Source organism: Brienomyrus brachyistius, chromosome 2 (genome assembly GCF_023856365.1).
Source record: "Brienomyrus brachyistius isolate T26 chromosome 2, BBRACH_0.4, whole genome shotgun sequence".
Classification (NCBI taxonomy): domain Eukaryota; kingdom Metazoa; phylum Chordata; class Actinopteri; order Osteoglossiformes; family Mormyridae; genus Brienomyrus; species Brienomyrus brachyistius.
In genome coordinates this window covers 40624139-40637315 of record NC_064534.1, presented here as the reverse complement: position 1 = coordinate 40637315, position 13177 = coordinate 40624139, and the positions used below count along the sequence as shown (strand labels likewise).

The 13177-nt window shown below is 46.8% G+C and overlaps 7 non-coding genes across 7 annotated transcripts; all 7 read right to left on the bottom strand.

The window, feature by feature from the left end:
- Positions 1–3421: 3421 nt before the first annotated feature.
- Positions 3422–3540, bottom strand: LOC125732411 (5S ribosomal RNA). The gene has a single exon (XR_007391792.1). It is a non-coding gene; the product is annotated as a 5S ribosomal RNA (ribosomal RNA).
- A 1079-nt stretch (positions 3541–4619) lies between these two features.
- Positions 4620–4738, bottom strand: LOC125735031 (5S ribosomal RNA). Its single transcript, XR_007394330.1, has one exon. It is a non-coding gene; the product is annotated as a 5S ribosomal RNA (ribosomal RNA).
- A 1077-nt stretch (positions 4739–5815) lies between these two features.
- Positions 5816–5934, bottom strand: LOC125733759 (5S ribosomal RNA). Its single transcript, XR_007393096.1, has one exon. It is a non-coding gene; the product is annotated as a 5S ribosomal RNA (ribosomal RNA).
- A 1077-nt stretch (positions 5935–7011) lies between these two features.
- LOC125736081 (5S ribosomal RNA) lies at positions 7012–7130 on the bottom strand. The gene has a single exon (XR_007395364.1). It is a non-coding gene; the product is annotated as a 5S ribosomal RNA (ribosomal RNA).
- Positions 7131–8210: 1080 nt separating this feature from the next.
- LOC125735167 (5S ribosomal RNA) lies at positions 8211–8329 on the bottom strand. The gene has a single exon (XR_007394467.1). It is a non-coding gene; the product is annotated as a 5S ribosomal RNA (ribosomal RNA).
- A 1077-nt stretch (positions 8330–9406) lies between these two features.
- Positions 9407–9525, bottom strand: LOC125734814 (5S ribosomal RNA). The gene has a single exon (XR_007394117.1). It is a non-coding gene; the product is annotated as a 5S ribosomal RNA (ribosomal RNA).
- A 3370-nt stretch (positions 9526–12895) lies between these two features.
- On the bottom strand, positions 12896–13014 carry LOC125733038 (5S ribosomal RNA). The gene has a single exon (XR_007392396.1). It is a non-coding gene; the product is annotated as a 5S ribosomal RNA (ribosomal RNA).
- Between the last annotated feature and the right edge of the window lie 163 nt (positions 13015–13177).

Genomic DNA, 13177 nt, shown 5'->3' with positions numbered 1-13177 from the left:
ATGAGATTTTGGGGCACTGTAATTATGATGACATTCAGAAATTACAGGGAGTTGTTGATGGTATGACAATCAAAGGTACACCAGACAAACCAGTACTACCCTGTGAGGTGTGTATCCAGGGAAAATTTGCTCAGACGCGTAACAGGGAGCCAGATGTAAGGGCCAAAACAGCTCTTGAGTTAGTGCACACCGATTTGGCTGGTCCAATAGAGCCGGAGTCTAGAGATGGGTACAGATTTGCATTGTCATTCACTGATGATTACTCCAGTACGATTTTTGTATACTTTTTGAAAAATAAGAGTGACACAACGTCTGCAACAGAAAAATTTCTTGCAGATACTGCCCCATATGGGACAATTAAACGCATTAGGTCAGATAACGGTACAGAGTTCACAGGAAGGAATTACCAAACCCTACTCAGCAAAAATAGGATTAGACATGAGACCTCAGCTCCATACTCGCCTCATCAGAATGGAACTGCTGAGAGAAATTGGCGGACATTGTTTGATATGGCACGGTGCATGTTGATAGAGAGTGAATTGCCAAAAGATTTGTGGACCTATGCAGTACAGACGGCAGCTGTAATAAGAAACAGATGCTATAACAGACGCACAGGACAGACACCTTACTTAATACTAACAGGGAGGCGACCTGATCTCTCTAGGATGCAGAAGTTTGGGTCAGTGTGTTATGCCTATAAACAGGACAAAAGAAAGCTTGATCCAAAATGTGAGAAAGGAATCTTTGTTGGGTATGACAAAAATAGCCCAGCTTATATGGTTTACTATCCTCAAAATGGGAAGGTACAGAAACACAGATTGGTGAAATTCATGACCAAGACTAAAGTAGAGCGGGAAACACAGACGGACATTGATGACGATTTGGAAATGTTGAACGGCGTTAGTAAGACTAAACAAAATACCAGTGTGAGTTCAGGGCATACACAAGACCAGGTTCCAGTAAATGCTCCTGAGAAAACACAGCCACAGGCGGCTCAACCACAGGTAGATGAGACCGATAACAATCCCAGGCGATACCCCTCTCGAGTGAGACAGAAACCTGCTTATTTAAGTGATTATGTATTGGGAAAAGAGAATGATGACCAAATTCTGACTAACATAGATTTCTGTTACAAAGTTATATGTAATGTACCCCTCTCATTTAGGGAAGCTGTTAATTCACCAAACTCAAAAGAGTGGTGTAAAGCAATGGATGAAGAAATGCAGTCATTGAAAGATAATGACACATTTACCTTAACCAGCTTACCTGAGGGTAAGAAAGCAGTGGGGGGTAGATGGGTATATGCAGTTAAGAAAGATGTTGATGGGTCTGATAAATTCAAAGCACGATTTGTAGCCAAAGGATACAATCAGAAAATGGGAATTGACTATGAGGAAACATTTTCTCCTACTGCCAATATGACTAGCATCAGGGTAATAATGCAGAAAGCAGTACAGGATAACCTGATCTTACATCAGATGGATGTGAAAACTGCTTACTTGCATGCACCCATAGATTGTGAGATCTACATTGAACAGCCAGAAGGTTATGAGATCAAATGCAAAACTAATAAGAAATTAGTGTGTAAACTGAAAAAATCACTATATGGTCTAAAACAATCAGGAAGAAACTGGAATACAATGTTAAACGAATTTCTGATTGATAATGGATTTGTAAAAAATCAGGTGGATCATTGTGTTTACACTAAAGAAACAACAACTGAGAAAGTGATTATGGTTGTGTGGGTAGATGACTTGATCATTGCTGCCAGTGACGAAAATGCACTAAAGATTGTGAAGGAAATGCTCACTGGAAAATTTAAAATGAAAGACATGGGCAGACTGAAACATTTTCTTGGTATTGATTTTGAGCAAGACCATGAATGTGTAAAAATGTCGCAGAAGAGATATGTGGAGAAAATTCTAGAAAGATTTGATATGCAACATTGTAAACCAAGAATGACTCCTTGTGAACAGAATTTGAGCTACCATTGTGATACGGAAGTGATGCAACATGTCAAGAAATACAGAGAGGTTGTAGGTAGCCTTATCTATCTAGCTACATGTACAAGACCAGATCTAAGTTTTATTGTTAGTAAACTGTCTCAGTACTTTACAGAACCGACAGAAGAGCAATGGTGTACAGTTAAACACACACTGAGATATCTAAAAGGCACATCTGAAAAAGAGTTGTGTTACAGAAGAAGTGACAGTGACAAACTGGGAATTTATGCTTACAGTGATGCGGACTGGGCGGCCGATGTAGCCGATAGACGCAGCACAACAGGTTTTTGTGTGAGCCTAAATGTGAACGGTCCTTTGGTTTCATGGAAAACCAAAAAGCAACCAACTGTGGCACTGTCTACGTGTGAGGCAGAATATATGGCTTTAGCTGCAACTACACAAGAATGCATGTACCTAGTTCAGCTGTTAGAAGGTATTGATGGATATCAGTACGCACCACCTGTGATATATGAAGATAATCAGGGTGCGATTGCATTGGCGAAAAATCCGGTAAGCAGACAAAGATGCAAACATGTAGATATAAAATACCATTTTGTTAGGTCATCATTGAATGATGGAAAAATACGTTTGATCTATTGCCCTACTGAACAAATGATAGCAGATGTGATGACAAAGCCTGCAACAACATTTAAGTTGATTAAGTTTGCAAAGTTTATGTTTGGAGAGTAGATGTACACAAGAGAGTGTATATGATGTAAAGAGAAAATAGAACCTACTGTATTTTTCTTTGAAGGTGATAATGTGAGAGCAAGTGGGGATGTTGACAGAAATGAATAATGTGCTCTCAAATTGTGAAGTGTATATATGTGAAAGAGTTTGTATTGATGACCGATGGGTGGCAGCTGTGAGCTAAGCCGATGTTGTAAAAGTGTTAATAAAGTTTTTTCTTCTTGACGGTAAAGAGACAGGAGTTTAACGTGTGTGTGTCAGTCCTCCATAAAAGATGTATACATTCGGTTTAGTATAGCATTTTACACGCCATAACTGCTGTAGCATGTATTTCTGCTAACACCAATAATATCGAGTCTTCTGTGGCGAAGTGGTTTTTGCATAGAAAACAAAGCGGTCAGTTGAAGAGGAATAATATCAGTACTTTGTTTAAAACTGTGTGTAAAAAGCTGTCTCTTTATCATTAACAATAAGTTGTAAAACGTGAATGGGGAGTGACAGTCTTCAAGTTTGTGAGAAGATCGCGCCCTGGTGGAATAAAGGCACGAACAGCTTACAGCACCTAGAATTACCAGGAAGTATTTAGAGTAAAACGGTTTCTAAAAGCTGCCTTTATGAATGAGAGAAAAAAAAAATATATATATATAAAATAGTAAAATGGAAGGGGAGTGATAGATTTAAATTAATCGTGAAGTGGAGCGCCCCCTGTATAAAGTAAAAGTGAGAAAGGCTTACAGCACCTGGTATTCCCAGGAGGTCTCCCATCCAAGTACTAACCAGACCCTACCCTGCTTGGCTTCCGAGATCAGACGAGATCGGGCGTGTTCAGGGTGGTATGGCCGTAAGCGAGAGATGCTACCAAAAACAGCCCTTTTGCATTACACGCGTCTATACATGCCAGTTAGTCCCATTGGATCCTACTCCTGGTTTTTTTTTTTTTTTTATCTGACTCACACTGCAGCCCCACCATCCAATCGGCAGCGCCGGACCCACACCAAACATTCACCAAACTACTCAGCCGGCAGCCTACCACAATTATTCCATTCTTTCCGCATCCGCACACTTCCTTCTTTTTAACTCCTTTTCACTACCGCACAGGTTAATCGCCGCACGTCCCCCGCCGGCAAACATTACTCCTTTGCCTACTGCATGCAGGCTTCTCTTAACGACCCTCTGTTATCAACTCCGCTAACAGCCACAAAATCTCCACCGCACGAAGCCCACTGGTAGCTGCTGAATCACATGCTTCCCCAAAACGTCGCGCTGTCAGAACACTGGGAGCTACACACACCAACAAGTCCATACTGCAGGCTGCAAGCAGAACAATTTTCTACATTCAAACATCGACGGCCTCTTCTCTCTAAAAATTCACCAGACCGCTTCTACCACCAGCAAAGAAGTTTCCATCCTTAATTCCTCTGTGATTCCCACTAACCTAAACATTAAGCTGGCATTGAAGGGTGTGAATTACCCCGGCCAATCTGTTCTTTTAAATACAGCTTTTAGCAAGTTTTGAAAGGAGAAGAGCAGAACTTGCTATGCCAATAATATCGAGTCTTCTGTGGCGAAGTGGTTTTTGCATAGAAAACAAAGCGGGGAGTTGAAGAGGAATTATATTAGTACTTTGTTTAAAACTGTGTGTAAAAAGCTGTCTCTTTATCATTAACAATAAGTTGTAAAACGTGAATGGGGAGTGACAGTCTTCAAGTTTGTGAGAAGATCGCGCCCTGGTGGAATAAAGGCACGAACAGCTTACAGCACCTAGAATTACCAGGAAGTATTTAGAGTAAAACGGTTTCTAAAAGCTGCCTTTATGAATGAGAGAAAAAAAAATATATATATATAAAATAGTAAAATGGAAGGGGAGTGATAGATTTAAATTAATCGTGAAGTGGAGCGCCCCCTGTATAAAGTAAAAGTGAGAAAGGCTTACAGCACCTGGTATTCCCAGGAGGTCTCCCATCCAAGTACTAACCAGACCCTACCCTGCTTGGCTTCCGAGATCAGACGAGACCAGGCGTGTTCAGGGTGGTATGGCCGTAAGCGAGAGATGCTACCAAAAACAGCCCTTTTGCATTAGACGCGTCTATACATGCCAGTTAGTCCCATTGGATCCTACTCCTGGTTTTTTTTTTTTTTTTATCTGACTCACACTGCAGCCCCACCATCCAATCGGCAGCGCCGGACCCACACCAAACATTCACCGAACTACTCAGCCGGCAGCCTACCACAATTATTCCATTCTTTCCGCATCCGCACACTTCCTTCTTTTTAACTCCTTTTCACTACCGCACAGGTTAATCGCCGCACGTCCCCCGCCGGCAAACATTACTCCTTTGCCTACTGCATGCAGGCTTCTCTTAACGACCCTCTGTTATCAACTCCGCTAACAGCCACAAAATCTCCGCCGCACGAAGCCCACTGGTAGCTGCTGAATCACATGCTTCCCCAAAACGTCGCGCTGTCAGAACACTGGGAGCTACACACACCAACAAGTCCATACTGCAGGCTGCAGCCAGAACAATTTTCTACATTCAAACATCGACGGCCTCTTCTCTCTAAAAATTCACCAGACCGCTTCTACCACCAGCAAAGAAGTTTCCATCCCTAATTCCTCTGTGATTCCCACTAACCTAAACATTAAGCTGGCATTGAAGGGTGTGAATTACCCCGGCCAATCTATTCTTTTACATACAGCTTTTAGCAAGTTTTGAAAGTAGAAGAGCAGAACTTGCTATGCCAATAATATCGAGTCTTCTGTGGCGAAGTAGTTTTTGCATAGAAAACAAAGCAGGGAGTTGAAGAGGAATTATATTAGTACTTTGTTTAAAACTGTGTGTAAAAAGCTGTCTCTTTATCATTAACAATAAGTTGTAAAACGTGAATGGGGAGTGACAGTCTTCAAGTTTGTGAGAAGATCGCGCCCTGGTGGAATAAAGGCACGAACAGCTTACAGCACCTAGAATTACCAGGAAGTATTTATAGTAAAACGGTGTGTAAAAGCTGCCTTTATGAATGAGAGAAATATATATATATATATAAAATAGTAAAATGGAAGGGGAGTGATAGATTTAAATTAATCGTGAAGTGGAGCGCCCCCTGTATAAAGTAAAAGTGAGAAAGGCTTACAGCACCTGGTATTCCCAGGAGGTCTCCCATCCAAGTACTAACCAGACCCTACCCTGCTTGGCTTCCGAGATCAGACGAGATCAGGCGTGTTCAGGGTGGTATGGCCGTAAGCGAGAGATGCTACCAAAAACAGCCCTTTTGCATTAGACGCGTCTATACATGCCAGTTAGTCCCATTGGATCCTACTCCTGGTTTTTTTTTTTTTTTTATCTGACTCACACTGCAGCCCCACCATCCAATCGGCAGCGCCGGACCCACACCAAACATTCACCAAACTACTCAGCCGGCAGCCTACCACAATTATTCCATTCTTTCCGCATCCGCACACTTCCTTCTTTTTAACTCCTTTTCACTACCGCACAGGTTAATCGCCGCACGTCCCCCGCCGGCAAACATTACTCCTTTGCCTACTGCATGCAGGCTTCTCTTAACGACCCTCTGTTATCAACTCCGCTAACAGCCACAAAATCTCCGCCGCACGAAGCCCACTGGTAGCTGCTGAATCACATGCTTCCCCAAAACGTCGCGCTGTCAGAACACTGGGAGCTACACACACCAACAAGTCCATACTGCAGGCTGCAGCCAGAACAATTTTCTACATTCAAACATCGACGGCCTCTTCTCTCTAAAAATTCACCAGACCGCTTCTACCACCAGCAAAGAAGTTTCCATCCCTAATTCCTCTGTGATTCCCACTAACCTAAACATTAAGCTGGCATTGAAGGGTGTGAATTACCCCGGCCAATCTGTTCTTTTAAATACAGCTTTTAGCAAGTTTTTTAAGTAGAAGAGCAGAACTTGCTATGCCAATAATATCGAGTCTTCTGTGGCGAAGTAGTTTTTGCATAGAAAACAAAGCAGGGAGTTGAAGAGGAATTATATTAGTACTTTGTTTAAAACTGTGTGTAAAAAGCTGTCTCTTTATCATTAACAATAAGTTGTAAAACGTGAATGGGGAGTGACAGTCTTCAAGTTTGTGAGAAGATCGCGCCCTGGTGGAATAAAGGCACGAACAGCTTACAGCACCTAGAATTACCAGGAAGTATTTATAGTAAAACGGTGTGTAAAAGCTGCCTTTATGAATGAGAGAAATATATATATATATATAAAATAGTAAAATGGAAGGGGAGTGATAGATTTAAATTAATCGTGAAGTGGAGCGCCCCCTGTATAAAGTAAAAGTGAGAAAGGCTTACAGCACCTGGTATTCCCAGGAGGTCTCCCATCCAAGTACTAACCAGACCCTACCCTGCTTGGCTTCCGAGATCAGACGAGATCAGGCCTGTTCAGGGTGGTATGGCCGTAAGCGAGAGATGCTACCAAAAACAGCCCTTTTGCATTACACGCGTCTATACATGCCAGTTAGTCCCATTGGATCCTACTCCTGGTTTTTTTTTTTTTTTTATCTGACTCACACTGCAGCCCCACCATCCAATCGGCAGCGCCGGACCCACACCAAACATTCACCAAACTACTCAGCCGGCAGCCTACCACAATTATTCCATTCTTTCCGCATCCGCACACTTCCTTCTTTTTAACTCCTTTTCACTACCGCACAGGTTAATCGCCGCACGTCCCCCGCCAGCAAACATTACTCCTTTGCCTACTGCATGTAGGCTTCTCTTAACGATCCTCTGTTATCAACTCCGCTAACAGCCACAAAATCTCCGCCGCACGAAGCCCACTGGTAGCTGCTGAATCACATGCTTCCCCAAAACGTCGCGCTGTCAGAACACTGGGAGCTACACACACCAACAAGTCCATACTGCAGGCTGCAGCCAGAACAATTTTCTACATTCAAACATCGACGGCCTCTTCTCTCTAAAAATTCACCAGACCGCTTCTACCACCAGCAAAGAAGTTTCCATCCCTAATTCCTCTGTGATTCCCACTAACCTAAACATTAAGCTGGCATTGAAGGGTGTGAATTACCCCGGCCAATCTGTTCTTTTAAATACAGCTTTTAGCAAGTTTTGAAAGGAGAAGAGCAGAACTTGCCATGCCAATAATATCGAGTCTTCTGTGGCGAAGTGGTTTTTGCATAGAAAACAAAGCGGTCAGTTGAAGAGGAATAATATCAGTACTTTGTTTAAAACTGTGTGTAAAAAGCTGTCTCTTTATCATTAACAATAAGTTGTAAAACGTGAATGGGGAGTGACAGTCTTCAAGTTTGTGAGAAGATCGCGCCCTGGTGGAATAAAGGCACGAACAGCTTACAGCACCTAGAATTACCAGGAAGTATTTAGAGTAAAACGGTTTCTAAAAGCTGCCTTTAGGAATGAGAGAAAAAAAAAATATATATATATAAAATAGTAAAATGGAAGGGGAGTGATAGATTTAAATTAATCGTGAAGTGGAGCGCCCCCTGTATAAAGTAAAAGTGAGAAAGGCTTATAGCACCTGGTATTCCCAGGAGGTCTCCCATCCAAGTACTAACCAGACCCTACCCTGCTTGGCTTCCGAGATCAGACAAGATCGGGCGTGTTCAGGGTGGTATGGCCATAAGCGAGAGATGCTACCAAAAACAGCCCTTTTGCATTACACGCGTCTATACATGCCAGTTAGTCCCATTGGATCCTACTCCTGGTTTTATTTTTTTTTTTATCTGACTCACACTGCAGCCCCACCATCCAATCGGCAGCGCCGGATCCACACCAAACATTCACCAAACTACTCAGCCGGCAGCCTACCACAATTATTCCATTCTTTCCGCATCTGCACACTTCCTTCTTTTTAACTCCTTTTCACTACCGCACAGGTTAATCGCCGCACGTCCCCCGCCGGCAAACATTACTCCTTTGCCTACTGCATGCAGGCTTCTCTTAACGACCCTCTGTTATCAACTCCGCTAACAGCCACAAAATCTCCGCCGCACGAAGCCCACTGGTAGCTGCTGAATCACATGCTTCCCCAAAACGTCGCGCTGTCAGAACACTGGGAGCTACACACACCAACAAGTCCATACTGCAGGCTGCAGCCAGAACAATTTTCTACATTCAAACATCGACGGCCTCTTCTCTCTAAAAATTCACCAGACCGCTTCTACCACCAGCAAAGAAGTTTCCATCCCTAATTCCTCTGTGATTCCCACTAACCTAAACATTAAGCTGGCATTGAAGGGTGTGAATTACCCCGGCCAATCTGTTCTTTTAAATACAGCTTTTAGCAAGTTTTGAAAGGAGAAGAGCAGAACTTGCTATGCCAATAATATCGAGTCTTCTGTGGCGAAGTGGTTTTTGCATAGAAAACAAAGCGGTCAGTTGAAGAGGAATAATATCAGTACTTTGTTTAAAACTGTCTGTAAAAAGCTGTCTCTTTATCATTAACAATAAGTTGTAAAACGTGAATGGGGAGTGACAGTCTTCAAGTTTGTGAGAAGATCGCGGCCTGGTGGAATAAAGGCACGAACAGCTTACAGCACCTAGAATTACCAGGAAGTATTTATAGTAAAACGGTGTGTAAAAGCTGCCTTTATGAATGAGAGAAATATATATATATATATAAAATAGTAAAATGGAAGGGGAGTGATAGATTTAAATTAATCGTGAAGTGGAGCGCCCCCTGTATAAAGTAAAAGTGAGAAAAGCTTACAGCACCTGGTATTCCCAGGAGGTCTCCCATCCAAGTACTAACCACACCCTACCCTGCTTAGCTTCCGAGATCAGACGAGATCGGGCGTGTTCAGGGTGGTATGGCCATAAGCGAGAGATGCTACCAAAAACAGCCCTTTTGCATTACACGCCTCTATACATGCCAGTTGGTCCCATTGGATCCTACTAATGTTCTTTTTTTTTTTTTTATCTGACTCACACTGCAGCCCCACCATCCAATCGGCAGCGCCGGACCCACACCAAACATTTACCAAACTACTCAGCCGGCAGCCTACCACAATTATTCCATTCTTTCCGCATCTGTCATGCCCGGCTCGTCCGCTCCTCGTGTGTGCCACGCCCCCTAATTACCCACGTGTGATTTCCTGATCCTGCCCATTCGTGTCTTGTTTCCTGCTGCCTTGTTCCGTGTATTTAAGTCCTGGTCTCCCCAGTTTGCTTTGTCTGTCATTGATGTTCATGGATGTTTGTGTGCGTGAGATCCTCGTATTCCCAATTAAACCCCGTTCGTCCTGTATCCTGCCTGCCTGCTTCCTCCTTCCGCACCTTCGCCGCTCTCCTCCGCGCTCGCGCACCACGTCCCGTGACAGAATGACGGACCAGAAGAAAAGGAGGAAGCAGAGGAGAAGGAAGCCCCTGCCTGAGCCCATCCGACTGGGCACATGCTCCCTCGCCGACTCCTGGTCTTTCGCTGAGGACGAGAGAGAGGGGCTCGTCCAGGGCTCCGTCCCTGACCCGTTCCATAGGGGAGTCCACTTCATGGTGAGAGTCGGGGCTTCCAGCAGCGACGAGGAGGACATTCCTTTCTCGTATCCCGAGCTGGAGCCGTTCGCTCCGGATGAACTACCGCCCCTGTACCGGTATAATCACCGGCCCGAATACCTGGCTAATTGGGGAGGTATTAGGGCCGTAAGGGACTCGATACCCCGGGTCCCGAAGAGGACCGCGCCCGTCTCCCCCTCCCAGGACGTGCCAGTTCTGCCTGCGCTATCAGCGCAGCGCCAGCCTCTGCAACCTGCGCAGCCGGAGCAGCCATCGCCGCTGTCCGGTAGATCTGCGCAGCTTCCTCCACCTGCGGCTTGCGCTCCCGCGCAGCCGCCATTGCCGGCGGACCCCGCTCCCGTGCAGCCGCCATTGCCGGCGGACCCCGCTCCCGTGCAGCCGCCATTGCCGGCGGACCCCGCTCCCGGGCCGGCGCCCCCACTGCAGCCACCTCCTGTTCCTGACCGCGCTCCAGTTCCTGCAGAGGCGCCCCCTCTGCAGCCGCCTGCTGCAGCTCCCGGGCAGGCGCCCCCACTGCAGCCAGCTCCTGTTCCTGACCGCGCTCCTGTTCTGGACCGCGCTCCTGTTCCTGTCCAGGCGCCCCCACTGCAGCCACCTGCAGCTCCTGACCGCGCTCCTGTCCCTTCTCCCCCTGTGACAGTTTCTCCCTCGCCCCGGCGAACTCGACCCCGACCTGGGGTCATGTCTGTGTCCCGTAAAGGGAGGGGACACAGACGCAGGGCTGGGGTCCCGCCCGCCCTGCCCCCTGGCTCGCCCTGCCTCGCCTGCGCTGGGGCTCGGTTGGCGCCTGCGGGTCCTGGCCCTCCGGGTCGGCTGTCGCCTGCGGGTCCCTCTCCGGTGCCTCGTCGCCCTGCCTCGCTCCCCTCTCCGGGTCCTGGTCGGTCGCCTGCGGGGCCCCTACCTCCGGCCCTCCCCCGGACATCGCCGCCTGCTGCGGCTCCCCCCTCCTCCGTGCAATCGCCCTGGCCCCTTCCAGCTCCCTCGTCCCCTTCCCTGGTGCTCCCTCCTGCTCCCTCCCTGGCCCCTCCGCGGGTCCCTCGCCCTGTCTCCTCTGCCCCTTCTCGATCCCCTCCGGCTCCGGCCTCCCGGCCGCCTGCGGCCCCTCCGGCTGCCGCCCGTCGCCCGCTGGGGCTCCCTCGGGCTCCCCTTCCTTCCCCCTCCTTCTCTCCCTTCTTTCCCGTCTCTGTCCCGCCTGTCTTTTCTCCTCCTTCCGCCTTTGTCCCTCGTCCCTTCGCTCCTTGTGTTCCTCCTTCTCCCTCTGGCTTCCCTCCGTTCACTCCCGGTCCTTTTGTCCCGCCTGTTCCCTCTGTGTCTCCCTTTCTGATCTGTCTCTCCGCTTTCCCGGCCCTTTGTCTGCTCCTGTCCTATGTTCTGTCTCTTGCCTTGTTTTGTGCTTCGGTCCTGTTCCCCGTCGTGCGTTAATTCTGTTCTTGTTTTCCAGGTCCTGTTCTGCCTCGTCCCGTCCGTCGCCCCCTTCCTTGGCGCGCCCGGTGTAGCGCGCCTTTGGGGGGGGGGTTCTGTCATGGCCGGCTCGTCCGCTCCTCGTGTGTGCCACGCCCCCTAATTACCCACGTGTGATTTCCTGATCCTGCCCAGTCATGTCTTGTTTCCTGCTGCCTTGTTCCGTGTATTTAAGTCCTGGTCTCCCCAGTTTGCTTTGTCTGTCATTGATGTTCATGGATGTTTGTGTGCGTGAGATCCTCGTATTCCCAATTAAACCCCGTTCGTCCCGTATCCTGCCTGCCTGCTTCCTCCTTCCGCACCTTCGCCGCTCTCCTCCGCGCTCGCGCACCACGTCCCGTGACAGCATCCGCACACTTCCTTCTTTTTAACTCCTTTTCACTACCGCACAGGTTAATCGCCGCACGTCCCCCGCCGGCAAACATTACTCCTTTGCCTACTGCATGCAGGCTTCTCTTAACGACCCTCTGTTATCAACTCCGCTAACAGCCACAAAATCTCCGCCGCACGAAGCCCACTGGTAGCTGCTGAATCACATGCTTCCCCAAAACGTCGCGCTGTCAGAACACTGGGAGCTACACACACCAACAAGTCCATACTGCAGGCTGCAGCTAGAACAATTTTCTACATTCAAACATCGACGGCCTCTTCTCTCTAAAAATTCACCAGACCGCTTCTACCACCAGCAAAGAAGTTTCCATCCCTAATTCCTCTGTGATTCCCACTAACCTAAACATTAAGCTGGCATTGAAGGGTGTGAATTACCCCGGCCAATCTGTTCTTTTAAATACAGCTTTTAGCAAGTTTTGAAAGGAGAAGAGCAGAACTTGCTATGCCAATAATATCGAGTCTTCTGTGGCGAAGTGGTTTTTGCATAGAAAACAAAGCGGTCAGTTGAAGAGGAATAATATCAGTACTTTGTTTAAAACTGTGTGTAAAAAGCTGTCTCTTTATCATTAACAATAAGTTGTAAAACGTGAATGGGGAGTGACAGTCTTCAAGTTTGTGAGAAGATCGCGCCCTGGTGGAATAAAGGCACGAACAGCTTACAGCACCGAGAATTACCAGGAAGTATTTAAAGTAAAATGGTGTGTAAAAGCTGCCTTTATGAATGAGAGAAAAATATATATATATATAAAATAGTAAAATGGAAGGGGAGTGATAGATTTAAATTAATCGTGAAGTGGAGCGCCCCCTGTATAAAGTAAAAGTGAGAAAAGCTTACAGCACCTGGTATTCCCAGGAGGTCTCCCATCCAAGTACTAACCAGACCCTACCCTGCTTGGCTTCCGAGATCAGATGAGATCGGGCGTGTTCAGGGTGGTATGGCCATAAGCGAGAGACGTGACCAAAAACAGCCCTTTTGCATTACACGCCTCTATACATGCCAGTTAGTCCCATTGGATCATACTCCTGGTTTTTTTTTTTTTTATCTGACTCACACTGCAGCACCACCATCCAATCGGCAGCGCCGGACCCACACCAAACATTCACCAAACT